Genomic DNA, 15,683 nt, shown 5'->3' on the forward strand with positions numbered 1-15,683 from the left:
TAATTTTCAAAGCTTGTGGTTATTCTGAAAACGTGGCTCTTTTGAACGCACCTTAGACATCATTGACTGTATAATAAAACATGTTTAAGGCAATCTATCTTCTCTCTTTAGTTGTATACATTTTACAAATCAGTACCACTGGAGAGGGACCCTCCTACATTACGTCCGCTTACTGAATTTGAGGGGGGATGCTCATGTGTTCTTTTTATGGACTCTCACCCACATATATCTATGTGGCATTCTTCATTTAGTCCTCACCAGGTATAGTTGTCACAACCGGGTGGGCTCAACAGCTCTCTTGGAGGGGAGGGGGGTGGGGGGGGAGTACTATGATATAATTGAGAAGCTTGAACTATAGGCTAGGAACAGATAAAAAATACACGCAGGTGTCCTTCAGAGTGCATAGGCAGATTAGAAAGAACAAGTAGGGATTTACTTGGAGTACCTCTGGCTCCTCCGTCCTCTGGTTGACAAGTTTTAACTGGTTGTGTTTACCAATAAGGTTGCCCAGCTTCCATCAGAACCCACCTGGTACCAGCTGTATAAATCTCAGTGTTTAGCAGGGCAGCAGCCCCAACTCTCTATTCTTTTTTAACATGCATACATTTATACTACATGCTCATATGGTACCAGATTTTGGACGTTCACGCTTAATTTCAACCGGGAACTCCCCAGTGTCTTAATTAGGTAAAGGAGTTCCTACTTCGCCCGATAGGTCATTTTGGAAGAGCAGCCCTCATATCAAACGTGCACCATATGGCGTGCTCGGTGGAGTACATATTTGTGACCCCATAACTCCTAAATACATTCTACTCCTTCTAATCTTGAGCCACCACTTTGTCCTGTGTAATTTAAATCCATCTGGAAATCATTAAAAAATAGACACTACAGTACACGAGGCAAGGCGACACCAGTGATGATACGCTTCATGTAGTACTTCTCATAATGAGCTTCTGCTCTGCCCCCCAGATAACCCCTGGCTCTTGAAGATGCCTTGTGACACCATGTCAACCATTTGAGGTGACTGGGTAGGGTATCCCAAAACAAACTCCCATTTAGTGGTTGACAAACCCGCACTCAATCTTCAACTGCTACCTGGGTTGTTTAACCACATACTGATTGCCTCTGATCTTCGACTAAACGGATTCTTTGAAGGAAATCCTTTACTGCCCTTAAATTCCTGTATTTTCTGTGTGACTCTTCTCTCCCCACACCCACCAACCATTCAGGGTACAGAGGAAATTTCCACTTCTTATGAGACAATGAGGAAAAAGTTGGAAATGCTTTCCCCTCGCTAGTCAATCAAGACACAAACGGATATCCCCATTCATTTCCTGCCAGTTAGTCCAGGAAGGGAATTACTGCCAGAAAAAAACTTTTTCAAAAAGTAAAGTCAAATCGTTGACTCCTGAACCACGTAAATGTCTGTTAAACATCTGGGAGCCAAATGATCTGTCCAGGTACGGGCTGAAATGGGGTACTTTGGCCCTCATGGTAGCGAAACGGGACATAGCGCAAAAATGGGGATCCCCGGAGCTGCCCACGGTGGCACAATAGAGCAGGAACATGGATTTATTAATGTTTACGGAGCGGACAGTGTATGTAAATAGGGCATGCCCGCGTAAATGGAACAAGGTTTGGTCCTTCTGGAATTCATACAGGGGTGACCTATGTGATCCACTGCCGGAAGACGACGGTACCAGCTCCGATGAGGAGATAGAGGGGGAGTGGGAATGATAAGAATACCTCTGAACCACGTTAAAGTGCATGGTGAGACTTCAGACACATTGCAAGGTGGGTGGACTCTGATCCCAGACGTGGTTCTACTCATACACCTGATGGAACTAATGTCGTGCTGAATGTTGATGTGTTAGTTTGTTAAGAGTTTGATGTAAAGTTTACAGCAAGAAAGACAGACTGTAATGAGAAAATACTAGGCCTTTGGATGGTCCGATATGCACATTGAGTAAATTATGTACACCTTTCTTGGAAACGCCGCCTGACCTCAGGGATGTCGGCTGACGGGCTGTGTAGCAACATAACGTTGAGAAGAAATTGTAAATAATGCGGCCGGCCCCAGAGGTTGTAGGCCATAAGCTGTGTTATTACAGACGTGTACAATAAAGGTCTTTATAAAAATAAAATAAAATAAAAAGTAAAGTCAACACCATCAGCTCCACTAAACCATAGCCAGCACAATCTGAGACCTCATCACAACCTTGTGACAAAAACCAACCAATGAGGAATATCCTGACATTTTCTTTTTTTCAGCTGCAGACTCAGGGAGTCCTCTCCCAGATATCTGAATGGCTGGGTCAGAGCCCCTGCTTCTCATACCTTAAATAAGCAACCATAAAGTGCCACAGTCAAAACACTTCTTGTCCAAGCCAAATAATCACTCCAAATGCAAACCAATAATAAATCCAGCTACTCACATTATTCTAACTCCAGTAACCTGCAGAGCATACCATTCATCACCACACAGAAAACACCAGCGGAAAAAGGTATACCTTATACTAATTCACACTTGTTTTTCATGTGTTATTCAGCTGAAAAGGAGATCCCTTCGTCACTCACGACCTCGATGTGCTCTTCATCACGGAAACATGGGTCACCTCCACCCATATCCAGATATTTAGTGCCCCCAACTCCTCGACTGAAAACAAACATCTAGGTGTCACAGACACCAACAAATCAGCAACATGCTACTCTCTAGCAACCCTGCAATATTTAAAGATTTCAACACCTACCAGTGACCTGCATTGTCCCTCCACTTCCCATTATTTCCCAAACAATCTTACACCTCTATCAAATATCTCCTCACTCTCGACTGCAAAAGGACTCACCAAAATGCAACCGTGGCTGAAAGCTCCAGTCAGTGACGTCGGCCCCTTCAGAGAATGCTTCTTTATCCTCTAAGCATGGATGTCAAGCATCAACCCGACAACAGACACAGCCAACAGCAATCTCATCCTCATCACCAAAAGCACTGAGCAAGTCCAAATCTTAGGACCTGATAGAGATCTTGGCAGACGGGTTACTCCGTAACAAAGATGACAGAAAACCCGTCCACAAAAATATAAATCTCATAGGCTATAAAGGTATTTATATTTAGGCAGACTGGATATTAGTCACCGTTTGTGATGGACTAACCCATCCGCTGAGATCTAAATCAGGCCCTAAATCACAACTCAACAAACACAAATCACTAGGCATTACCACTGACTCCAAGCTTTCTTTTTACTGTCAAGAAAGCAGATAGTAAGGTATCTGCTGTCGCTGCTACCGAAAATCAAACCATACCATTCTCAAGCGGATTGCACAATCGATTTCCAAGTCTGGTTCTCTCAGATTTGGACAATGGAAATACCCTGCTCTTTGGTGTTCGTTATTCCACTCGGACTCCACAGAAGAGCATTGTCGATGTCCACGTATGCCTGGAACGTCTCGGGGAGTTCAACCAATTCTCTTCCCATGAGATTGACCTCCCGTAGGTACCCATGCTAGTCTGCATCCTCTACATCATCAGTTGCGTCACATACAAAGCAGTAACAAACAGCTTGCTTTGCTACTTAGCTGAAAAACTGAAAATCTCTGGGGCCAAATAATCATACAGAATCAAGACATTGCCAAGCAAAAGTGATGAAGATACATAAACAGGTGGCTAGGATTCCCCCAAATACTCGTGAAGAATATGGACTAAGATCTCTCTGCACATTAGATTCTCACCCTTCACTCCTTTAATTTAGAAAATAACTGAATAAACATTGCTTCAAAGAACACATCATCCAACGTCAAGATGGGCTTAATGGCTGCTGCTACCCACTCTCACTCGGCTCTAAGGTGTTTCAACCTCCCCGTGATTTCAGATTTTTCAGACAAATCTCATATTGTTTCTTCTCCATGATGTACTCCATTGCTACACTCTCAGCCACATACTTTGGATACTACGGTGGATTATTCTCATTTTGATTGATATCACCTAAATGCACAAGTAATGGGTCACTCTTTACTTGTCATAATGTTTCTCACATATAAGACTCCATCATTGAACACTGGCTTTGTTTTAAGTAGTCTTCGACTTCTTGCCTTTATATATACACAGTAACTTTTTCTAGATTCAATACTACCAGATGGTCATCACTAGACCACAACTTCCTGAGCGCATCACGCTTTTGCAAGTGTGGCATACCAAATCTTATAGAATGACATGGTGTGTGAACTCTGCTACCAGCGCTGCCTGCTGAATAGAATCCCATGTCGATACTTCTAGCTGTAGCTGCCGCTGTTAACATCAAGTATCACACTCTTGGTATGATTTGCAGTGTCAGACACTGATGGTATTTGCACATGTTGGACATAGGAGGACTACTTAAGAATGAAAACGGTGAATGAAACCGAGGTAGTCGAGGTAGACGGGAGGATTTTATAAAGGGCAGCCACTTTTATTTCTGTTTGTTACGATTATCATTCTCAGCCATTTCTTAGGAAGCTGATATAGGGAGCTATGTCAACAGATTGCAAACTGATTCAGGCCATTTGACCACCAAATTACCCTTTTCTAATTTGACCAGAGTCAGTATGACTCACAGTCTGATTACTTTCTCACTGGCTCATCTAAAAATAGATGGTGGTGTTCTACGCTTGGCTTTGGATGAAAAGTTCATCTCGACCAAACTACCATCACCACAGACAGCGAGTGGATTAACTTCTCGATAGAGATGGATAACAACACCAGAAGTAGGCAGAGAGTGAGGTACACAAGGAACAGGAATCCCAACAATCCTTTTTCAATTTGCCACAAAACAGAAGAGCATGGCAGGTGCTTTTAATTCGATTTAATTAGAGGGTTACTGTAGAGCGAGTATTGTGAAACCCAAAGATGCATCTTCCAATTGAAAGGCTTTTCTAGTTCTCCAAGGCTAGCAATTTGGGTCATTAGGTGAAACATAGGGCTCTCTCTTATCCATCATAGAAGAGAACTCCACAGATGGCTCTGAAAGGTGGAAGCGTTGCATCTAACCATTGATGAAGAAGAAGTCGCTCATCCAACAGGGCTGAAGAGGAAGAAGTACATTCAACATGGCTGAAGAGGAATTAAAGTATGATTGAAGAGGAAGGCGTGCATCAAACTTGTTGAAAAGGAAGCAGCACTTACAACAAATATGCAGAGAAAGCAGCAAATCCAGCCTTGCTCAAGATGAAGCAGGACATCCAACAAGGCTGAAAAGGAAGCACAGCATCCCTCGTGGCTGCAGAGGATGCTAGGAGCCAACACAGCTCCGGCAGTACAGGGCTGATGAACAAATGTTGGCTAATGGTCTTTACGAGAATTTTCCCTTCTTTGGACTCAGTGGTTCCCGATCTGCTCTACGACGGATATGACCAGCAACTGAGCGGCAGTACATCAGGCAAATCATTATTCCTGATTCATACTGTCATCGTCCGCCTCCTGTCTTGATAAAGACACGCAGCGACCACCAACTGGGGTGCACCAGGGTCGAAACGTCGACACCCAATTAGGTCCAGAATACTCCATGATTCCTCTACAATGCACTAGGATTCCTTGGAGATCAATTAATTGCTGGCCTATCAATTACTTGTGTATATCATTATATCTATTCATTTTCACTGTACATATACTTCAGCACTTGAGCACTTCTTTCACTAATTGTCACTGAACTGTATCTATGTTTGATGGTCGCACTTTGTATTTATTGTTTGTTACTGAATGAAGTAATTCAGCATGAACATAATTGAATTCTAAACATAAACACTTATGAATTCAATACCTGGCTATACAATTTATTTATTTCTGCTTGAGCATTGATTTCTCATTTGCAAATGTGTATCAGAGAGTTCTCATTTTTGTTTCATTTGCATATATTAGCATTTTCCAAAGCAATTTGCCTTACCCAACAGAACCATTTGTTTGTTTAACCACGAATACCCAGGTTCTGAGGGACACGGGGTTACCTCCTTTTCTTTAAGCTAATGGTCTCCTGAACCACCTCAGGGCTCACTGAAGATATGCCACAGTCATTCTTGTCGCTGTACACAAAGCGATGTGTAAAATAAAAACACAGCAGCATTGATCCTTGCATGAGGCTCGACTTCACCAAGGTATAGTGGGTCAAGACTAATACGTTCACGGAGAGCATGCTGGCAGAGGCGGGGCTCTGAACGACCTGGTCATCATCTGCCGGGGCAGAGCTGATTCACAAAAGGTGACCTAAACGATGACCCAATGAGTTTCATGCTTACCTCCCACAAATTAGACAATCTGCTGTGACATGTACGAACCCCGGTATGATGGATCCCGGTAAGGCCAACTCAGCCTTCCATCCTTCTTAGGTCAGAATGTAGAGCACCACTAAAAGGGGTGATGGTGAAATTTTTAGTGCTTTGAAAATGCTTTAGTGCAGCATGAACTGCTATACAGAAACAAGTTGATAATAACTTACTCCTGTATAATGTTGCCCAATGATGGTGCAATGGCGTCCATGGATTCATCCACCAACAGGGGTGGGGACAGAGTGTTCCAGGACGGGAATGCCATGGAAATGTGGAGAAAAACTTTTTTCTGGCTCATTACCCCTTGGAAATGGATGAAAGTGGACTTTGGTCAAAGACAGGAGTACATTAGTTTCCAGAATGGAAATGCGGTTTTATACCATCCAAACTGATTAGTGTGAAGAGTGTCTCCATGGGGAACAGGGTTTCCTCGTGGACAAAAAACATTTTTTAAAGTACCATTGCACTAATACGATGGCATCTCTCTATGAATAACGTAATCCTATTTGTGCCTGTACATGAGCAAATACATCTGCATGGACTCAAGTGGAGATCCACAAAAACATTCAGAGGAGTATGCCAGGAAACGGTATACAACCTTTACAACGCAACTTTTACAACGCACTACCATTACAACGAAACTTTTACAACGCAAAATCTATTACAACGCATGCATTTACAACGCAGTCATTACAACGCATGACACTACAACGCACACCACTACAACGCATACCATTACAACGCAGTCATTACAACGCATACCATTACAACGCAAAACTTACCATCCAACACTTACCCTACTGTTGCACCCCCTGGAGTTAGAATAGTAATTTTAACCCCTACACTATCCAATACTTACCCTACTGTTGCACCCCCTGGAGTTAGAATAGTAATTTTTACCCCTACACTATCCAACACTTACCTTATATGCAATATAATGTAATGCGTTGTAATGGTATGCGTTGTAAAAGTAGTATGCGTTGTAGTGGAATGCGTTGTAAAGGTAGTTTCAAAGAATTTGTTGTAATGGTATGCGTTGTAATGGTGTGCGTTGTAATGGATGTTGCGGTGTAAAAAATGCGTTGTAAAGGTATGCGCTGTAAAAGTGTGCGTTGTAACGTCATACATCCCCAGGAAACCTTTGTAAAACTCTCCAAATCAGGTTTCTGCACCCATGCAAAGTTATAGATCTTTGAATGCAAACTTGTGAACGTTTATGTGAATGGGGCCAAAAACCCTTTACTAGCCATTTTATTTCGGTAGGATACGTACAATCAGAGAGAGTTTACTGAAGCTGAACATTGCAAGCACTGCTAGTCGTAGATAGGGCACAGCGCTGTCCTTCACGAAAAAAATACAATTACATAGATGCAATGCATGTAGACGGCAGTGGCACATGCGAAGACACACCAACGAAGCAAAGTATCAGTCACGTGATGCGAGGAACGAATAACTAACTCACTATTTACGCTGAAAGAATGTGCGCGCAGAGGAAAACCAACATGAGCTCGCGTAAATGGATAACGAGTTCCCAAAAGAGGCGCAGTGGTGAAAGCGGCAATAAAGAGACGCACATACGTCAAAGAGGTGTTGAAATAAAGTGCGCGTGGAATCTCGAGTTCCTGGAGCATCCTGGGAATGTCTGTCTGGACTCCCACCGACGTCTCGCGGGAACAGACGCTCTTCTCCAATGATCAGTCCAATCAAGTTATAAATATCACCGGGGCTACAGACGTGCTGAGCCAGTTAAAAGTCAAGGATTGCAATCACAGTAAATGGAACTGTCCAGTCACAGCCACCAAAGAACATCTCAACCAGGCAATGCAAAAGCACGCATCCTGCCCCTGACGAGGGCACAAGTCCTAAACAAGCATTGAAAATACAATAGGTCTCGCCTTTGATTAAGTGAAAGCCATTTGCTTTGCTAATGGTATTGTATAGTAAAGCAAATGGCTTTAACTTAATGAAAGGCGTGACCTATTGCATTTTTATTACTAGTTCTTCTAGGATTAAAAAAAAAAAAGTCCTGGTGCTCACAAATGAACGCCGGTGCCCAGCACCTGCACCACTGGCACAAATTGAGCACCGTTTGAGGTTTGCTTCCAACTCTCTCGACTCTTTGAATGGCTTCCACGAGAGAGCACAGGCTGTGTCGCGAGAGTTGGGCCTACCCCTAGGCTCTATATGTTCTCGCGCGATTTGGGCCTAGGCTCTATATGCCTGTGGCTCAGACTGTGAGCGCAGGCGCACAGCCAAACGAAGGCATGCTTACAGCACATCCAGCGTGATTGCATGGAGGCACGGGCACTTGCCAGGAGACTATCAGTACTGGCTCACCAATTACTGAACTACCGGAGAAAATGAAGCATGGGTAAAGTAAAGTAAAGTACACATTTGTAAAGCGCACAATCACCCGTAAGGGTCTCTAGGCGCTGGGGGGCCGTCGGGAAGATTAAGCGAGCTATTGCCCAGAGTCACATGGTGCTGGGCTAACCTGCCGCCGGAGCCGGGGATCGAACCGTGGTCCCCAGATTCCAGCGTCAGTCGCCCTGGCCGCGGCGCCACACCTCTCCCACTGGGTGAACAATTAAGTTATAAACAAACTAAAACTACCATAATGCATTGTGGGTGAAATCGTGCAACATGCAACCCTGCAGATATGCTATGTTCACGGCACACGGATCTCCACAGAAGATGCATGTTAACCCACTCAGCTATCTTACTGGCTGTTACATAACACTGAGCTGCAAGGACAAGTCTGCCGGTTTCCAGGAGGGGACGACACTGTGCCTGCTTTGGGATCAATTCACCCCCTATAGGTCAAGGTGCTCTACATTTGACACTATTGGAGCGCCGTCAAGGTCTTCGCCCGCGCCTCCGGCTTTTACTACATAAGTCATGAGGCAACCACACAGGTTCACCTGTAATCGCTAGAGATAGTTGGAGTGCCTCGATGCCGCATTAGAGGCGGTCCGCGCAATACCACTACAACACAGTTAGACCAGTTGCATTTCTCTGTTTCTTTAAAGGGGCAATGAGATCGGGGGCGAGGGGCGCCTGCACCTCTTTTTAAGGGGGCACACTGCACATACCATCCAGCAGAGCCCTACAGCTCCCGCTCCAGAGACAAGGGGAGCAAGGCTGGGGTGCACGCACTAACTGCGCAAACACATCACACCCATGGCTCTGAGCGCGAGATAAAAACAATTATCTGAAAGGTGAACCTGCGCAACCCTACCTCTTCCTCCAACCGGAAGGCCAATCTTCCTTTTTCCGGGTCAAGCTTCCCAGAAGGAGGGACGCCGGACCGGGCAATGCACTCGCTTTACATCGCTGTCTCATGCATAACACCCACGCGCCCTGAAAAAACCATTTCACTAAAAAGTTTGAAAATTCATTGTAAACTTGCTTTACAAAAATAGACGGCTGGCACGTGTAAATATGCAGAGGCAAGCGCGGTACCGCAAAGTCAGCCATGTGTTTATTTTCACATCACGCTTCCACTTTAAGTGAAAGCACAATGCGAAAATAAACCCTCTGCTGACTTTGCCAAAGCCGAATGCGAATAAAAAAGTGCGTACCACCTAATGAGGGAGAGTGTGTCACGCCGCCGGTAAAAGGTCAAATCCCGGTGGGCGTGGCCAAAAGGATACAAGGCGGCAACAAGGAGGGACTACGAAGCCTCCTTTACAAACAGAAGTCAGCGTTCTGCATTGAAGATAACGCTGGCCAATTACAAAGATGGGCGGGGCTTTAACTCCGCTCCGAGAGCTTTGGAATCTGTATTGATTCCAAGAAGCTCTCGAATGCCGAGAGCAGTGCCTGCACTGCTTTCGACAGCCGAGACCTGAAAAAGAAGTGGCAGGACTAACCTAGTTAGGCACTATGCGGGTGACATCAGGGTACATGACATTACATGTGACATCACAGGAATTGACATCATTGGAAGTGGCATCACAAGCCACGACTTTAATATGTACATGTGATGTAAACCGCTCTGACACTCTGCTTTGGGATGAGTAGCGCTATACAGGAAAAAATGATGGGTCTTAAATTATGTCAACGCTTCTTCAGGGGTAGTAAGAGCTATTATAAATTACATATATTTTATGTAAATACTGGGAGAGACCAACACATCTGACATTCTTTTTTTTTTCTTTCTTTTTTTCCAAGACCTTTATTACACATTTTCGAATTGACACAGCATAGAGCCTACAACCCCGAGGGCCGGCTGCGGTACATACAGTTACTTCGCAACATTCCCAGAATAACACAGCCATTCAGCCGACACCCCGGAGGTTCGGCGGCGTGGTAGCAAGGTGTGCATAGAGTAGTCAAAGTCTTGTACCGGATAATCCATAGGTCTATGGTATTTTCGATTTTAAAACGAACGTGATTGTTAACATCTGACATTCTTACAGTGCATGCATATCTAGTAAACAGAGCCTGAACAAAGTGAAAAGCTGCCTCTCATGAGTATGTGTGAAGTGCTAACCTTTGTTTCCCCTCTGCTGCATTTGCTTCTAGGTGTGAGGCTCCTGACTACTCCCAGCCAGGAAAACAAAAGGAGGTCTGATGACCCCTCCAATTCGGCCTTTGTTATGGGCCCAGCAGGAGTCTAAAATAAGAAAGCTCCGTCCCTGACTGCACGATGTTGCTTGTTTCGGATGGAAAGCAGACAACGTGCAGGCGCTGCTGAAAGTGTCCTGGTGATTGGAAATTACACCAGGATTAGTTCAGCACATTATTTAGTGGGCCCAACTTCTAGGCAGGGTGGACGGCGTTCACCCTGTGAAAATAGTGGGTGGACACCGTCCACCCGCGTGTACTCCCGACTTGTGACCTGCCCCTAACTATTTTTCTCTCTCTGCTTATCAGTAGTTACTGATAGTTCTGAGTAAAATTGGTTACATATAGGGATCAGAGCTGGCAGATGTCGGAGCACTGTCATGGCTATACGAGTGTTCAAGAGAATGTAACAGTTAAACGTATTGTATATACATGTTAAGCAAAGATCTCCTATGTTAGCAAACAGATAGCTCGCCATTTATACATACAGCACTCTGTGGGATGTGTTTTTGTGCAACATTACTAATAAAAACATGTTTTTTTTTTTAAGTATGTGGCTGACAAAACTGTTACTTTGTTAGCAGGTAGAGCTGCCTGCAAGCAGCCTGAGCCAACCCCAAGCCTGCTTGAGCAGCGCAGTGTGTGGTGCCATTCCAGTTTCAGTAATGACCATGCATAAGCAGCGCTCTGGCTTGACTGCTCAGGAGGCGCTATTATGTCTGACTTTGCATCTTGGTGTGGTAATGCGGACCACCACACTGAAATGTGTTTGTTTAATGCCTAAAGCGTGGTACTCGGCAGGGCTGTAATTATTGGCATGACTAAAGACACAGTTACTGCTGCAACCCTGTATCCCTTCACATATATGACTGAATTACACTGAAAATAGAATTTTTCTTCTTGGCCAACTTTGCATTTGAAGTTGAATGCATAAAGGTTTTACAAGATGCCCAGCAGATTGTTGCACTTTGGCATGCCAGTCTGGTACCTGAAAGCAAGATAGTTTCTGAACGCCAGAATTGCCCTTCAAAATCTTGCTGTCTTGAATGATGACCAGATAGAAGATATGCATCTTAAAATATCATTATCACCCAGCGTGTTTAGTTACAGGTCTACAATGAATAATAATTTCATATGCACTGGTTGCTGCATTATGAACTTGGGAAAACAGAAATAGAAGACGGTAGTGGATTACTGATAATTAGACTCCGTGTGATCTAGGTAAATTGGTAAGATGCACCATTTAGATGTTCTTAAGTTATAGCATACTTTACATTCTTGTACTGAACCCACAAAAAGCCTGTGGGAAGACAACACCAGTAAGCAGACTCTGATCTGTTGAGCACTCCTCAAGATATGCCTGGAAAACGTGAAGCCTTTTTACTAATTTCTCCAATAATAATACTGTACAAATCGCACCGCTTGAAATCCCCTAGGTACATTTGGGCTTGCACAAGGTGGAAAGTGGAGGTCATCTATTTCCTAGTTACTCCCTTGGTGCACAGGCTATACTCACGTGGAGCATGCCAAGCTTAGCCAGTGCAGCAAGTGATAAGACCATAGTTTTCAGGCAAAAATTCCATAAACCCTTGCACCCTCGCTGAGAGCGATCAGGAGCTGAAGGGCTGAACTACGTGCCACTGCATTGGCAGCTGCTACTTACCGAGGGGGCGGGGGATGGAAAAAAAAAGAAATCACTTATATGCAGGCTGGCCTACACCTTTGGGTCCTCTTCAGCGATTAAAGAAGCAGGATGCAGGAAGCACACAGGCTTCCAGACTCCCACAGCCAATCACAACGCTGCCTGCCACCAGCATGACATAAGCGTTGCAATTAGTCTGAGTGCCATGGTTCGGTGCTCAAACAGGGACTGGGAGCCTGTACCTGTTCTCCACCCAGGTTGTTTAATACAGCCGGGTGTAGAACATGCATAAGTGCACATGACTGTTTGGCCAGTCCAAGACGCCCGGCCAAACCATCATGCACACTTAAGAGAGTGCCCATCACTCCTTCCCCTGCTCCTGTGACAGTCTAGCCCCACCCTGCACCTTAAATGTAAACCATCTGAGCCAGGACAGAAAAGTAATTAATAATAAAATTGCATTATTTTATTTTTCCTTTTTGAACTTTCTCATAAAGTAGTGGGGCAACGCTCCTCCGCCTTAGCGGAGGAGATACCGGTGCTGCATTGTTCATACTCGAGATCAAAATGATGGAAGAGGGACCTTGGACCACTATGCCAAGTGAAGACTAGGCCATCAGCAGGAAGACAGAAAAGGCCATTTTCTGCGTACAGATGTGCGATTGGTGGTTGGGGATGTGGTCTGTATAGGATTCATGGTGCAAGATGCACAGTTTGTTCTTTCTGCTTCAGACTATGTAGTAGGGCATGTGGCAAGTCGCTAGACCCTGCAATATTGATGAACAGCCCTAGGAAAGATTCCCACAAACAAAAGATGACACGCGAGTTAGGGATGTGGAGAAAGCAGGGGCTGCCCACTTTAACAAATGCTTTACCTGGCAAGAAATATAGCAAATCTTCTCAAATGGAGTACCCTTATTTTTGGAAGTGCTACATTTATATAGGCTGAACTCCAACTCGTTGGCCGCCACAAAATACTGAGATCAGAACATTAAACCACATCGAACCAAAAACAATGAACAAAGAGACAAGCAACTAAAAGACAGGTGGGTAACAATAATGGCTAACGTTGTTAACTTTTCAGGAAGTGATGGCTAATGGTGCTAATTTTTCAGGAAGTGGCTAACTTTCAATTTCACAATATTTTCTATAACTGCTCATTTCCTCATCATTGGCTTCTTTCTCTTTCAATCTTTCTGGCAGTCTGTGTCTACCTCTCCGTCTCTTTACAATGAATTACATTTTGCCACACTTGTCATGCTTGAGTGTAGTACAATGTCGGAGTAAACAGGCTGGCAGTGTACCCCAATACCTTGCTGCACATGAAACCTCTTAGTACCAGTGTCGCTCAAAGAACCACATGTTTATTTCAGAAGCAGCGGAAATGTACACTACAAAATTACATAATGCCGCAAGTGCCAACAATAGCCCTAGAGATGAAATTCCTCTCCCCATCTTAGAACAGTTAATCAAACACGTCCAGCACTAAAGGCCTACAATTCATCCTAGATTCGAAACGAATCAATATAATTATTTGGTGAACACATTCAACCATAACCTCAGTGAGGAATTGCTGGCTGCATCATGGATTGTTTTTTATCTTCTCTATGGGGATTAGAGCATAATTTGTAAAAAAAAAAAAATAATTAAAAAATGAATGCGCTTAGCTCTCCTGAAGGGCAGGGCTTCAGAATACTAAGGCTGCCTATGCTTGATTCCACCACATGCCTCTTTCTTGAAGCTCCTTACACTTCCGGTCTCTGTAGCTCACTTTTGTTAGGTTCCATTTCGTTCCTGCTTCCTCCTTTGTCTCGGTTTTCTTATCCTTCTCTCCCTTCTATGTCCTCCCTTTTCTGCCTTTCTCTGCCTTGCTGAGGTCAAGGTATGATAAAAATAAGCCAGACTCCCCAAAAATGACTGCTGGTGCTTACCTCAAGAAACCACAAGCTCCGGAATCTACAGCGCAACGCCCCTGGCTGTGTGAAACAACACCCCCTCTCTGCCAGTGCTCCACGTATAGCAACTTTAAGTCTCCAGAATGATTGGTTGTTGGTGCATGAACATTTGACAATTTCACACCAATTCTCCAAAATTGCACTGTCTCCCTGGTCCATTCTATGGTTTAATCATCACTGGGGCACCTGTCCTGCCTCATTCTAAGTCTTTGTGTAGAAGATTGGGTTTTTGCAGGGGTTTCAGTGTGATGAGAAGCATTGATCCTCTTGTCTGTATAGTCCAAGACATTAGGCCCAAATATGAGTTCCCTGGAAAGATAGAGGGTATTTTATGCACTTGATAAGATCCAATAGCACAGGTCCAGAATTGTTTCAGTAGCAATAAATTCTATCCATTGCCAGTGAAAATCAGGCATAACCTGGATTGTGGTGCTCAGTGCACCAAAGTTTGCATGTTCCAGTAAACAGACAGCTTTGACCTTCCAGAATTGATCAAAGGATTGAGACTTTATTGCACCAAGTATTTACCAGGTGTGATAAATTCCTTACAACTGATAATTCCGATATCTGCTAAAAATGAGGTTTGTGCAGGGTCGGAATTTGTCTTTAAATGGCTCTCTGAGCTGCTGTCCCATGGCTACTGATATAGAACTGGACTACATTTCAATAACACTGGCATGATTCACTTCATGTTGGGAATTGTTTGTTATGATTGTTATATGAAATTGCTCAGATTACGCCATTATGCCACATTGTGTAACTAAATGGCATTTGTGGTAATGTTATATATAGCGCTGGAGTGCAGGAATGACGTACATGACAAAATGTAAGGGGTGATTTTTTGCAGCACTTTTTCGTGCTTTTTATTACCAAAATGTGCCCTTGCGCTCGGAATGCACATCAGAATGCACTGTGCACTATAGTGCTAAATACCGGTTTTGCATTACATGCAACTAAGAGTAATTTCTCCAAAATGTATTGTAATTATGTGAAAGTAAATAATGCAAACGGCCCTACGTACTGAGGAAATATTTCTTCAGATTTAATTCTTTTTAATTGGTTCTTTATTATCTATTGTAACATGGAAATTGTTCCGAATGGACTGGTACGCCATTTTTCTCTTTGATTTAATTACAAATTGAACATTGTAATTTGACTTCTAATAAGTTTCTGAGTCTGTCCAAACAAAGATTTTATTCGTGGTATTAGTTGATATTTAAAAA

The 15,683-nt window shown here is 43.8% G+C and overlaps 1 protein-coding gene across 4 annotated transcripts in view; it reads right to left on the minus strand.

Moving 5' to 3' along the window:
* Positions 1-15,683, minus strand: part of PIEZO1 (piezo type mechanosensitive ion channel component 1 (Er blood group)) — an 859,941-nt gene that overhangs the window by 446,982 nt on the left and 397,276 nt on the right. The gene's annotated exons all lie outside the window — the stretch shown is intronic.

This window comes from Lissotriton helveticus, chromosome 12, assembly GCF_964261635.1.
Source record: "Lissotriton helveticus chromosome 12, aLisHel1.1, whole genome shotgun sequence".
Lineage (NCBI taxonomy): Eukaryota > Metazoa > Chordata > Amphibia > Caudata > Salamandridae > Lissotriton > Lissotriton helveticus.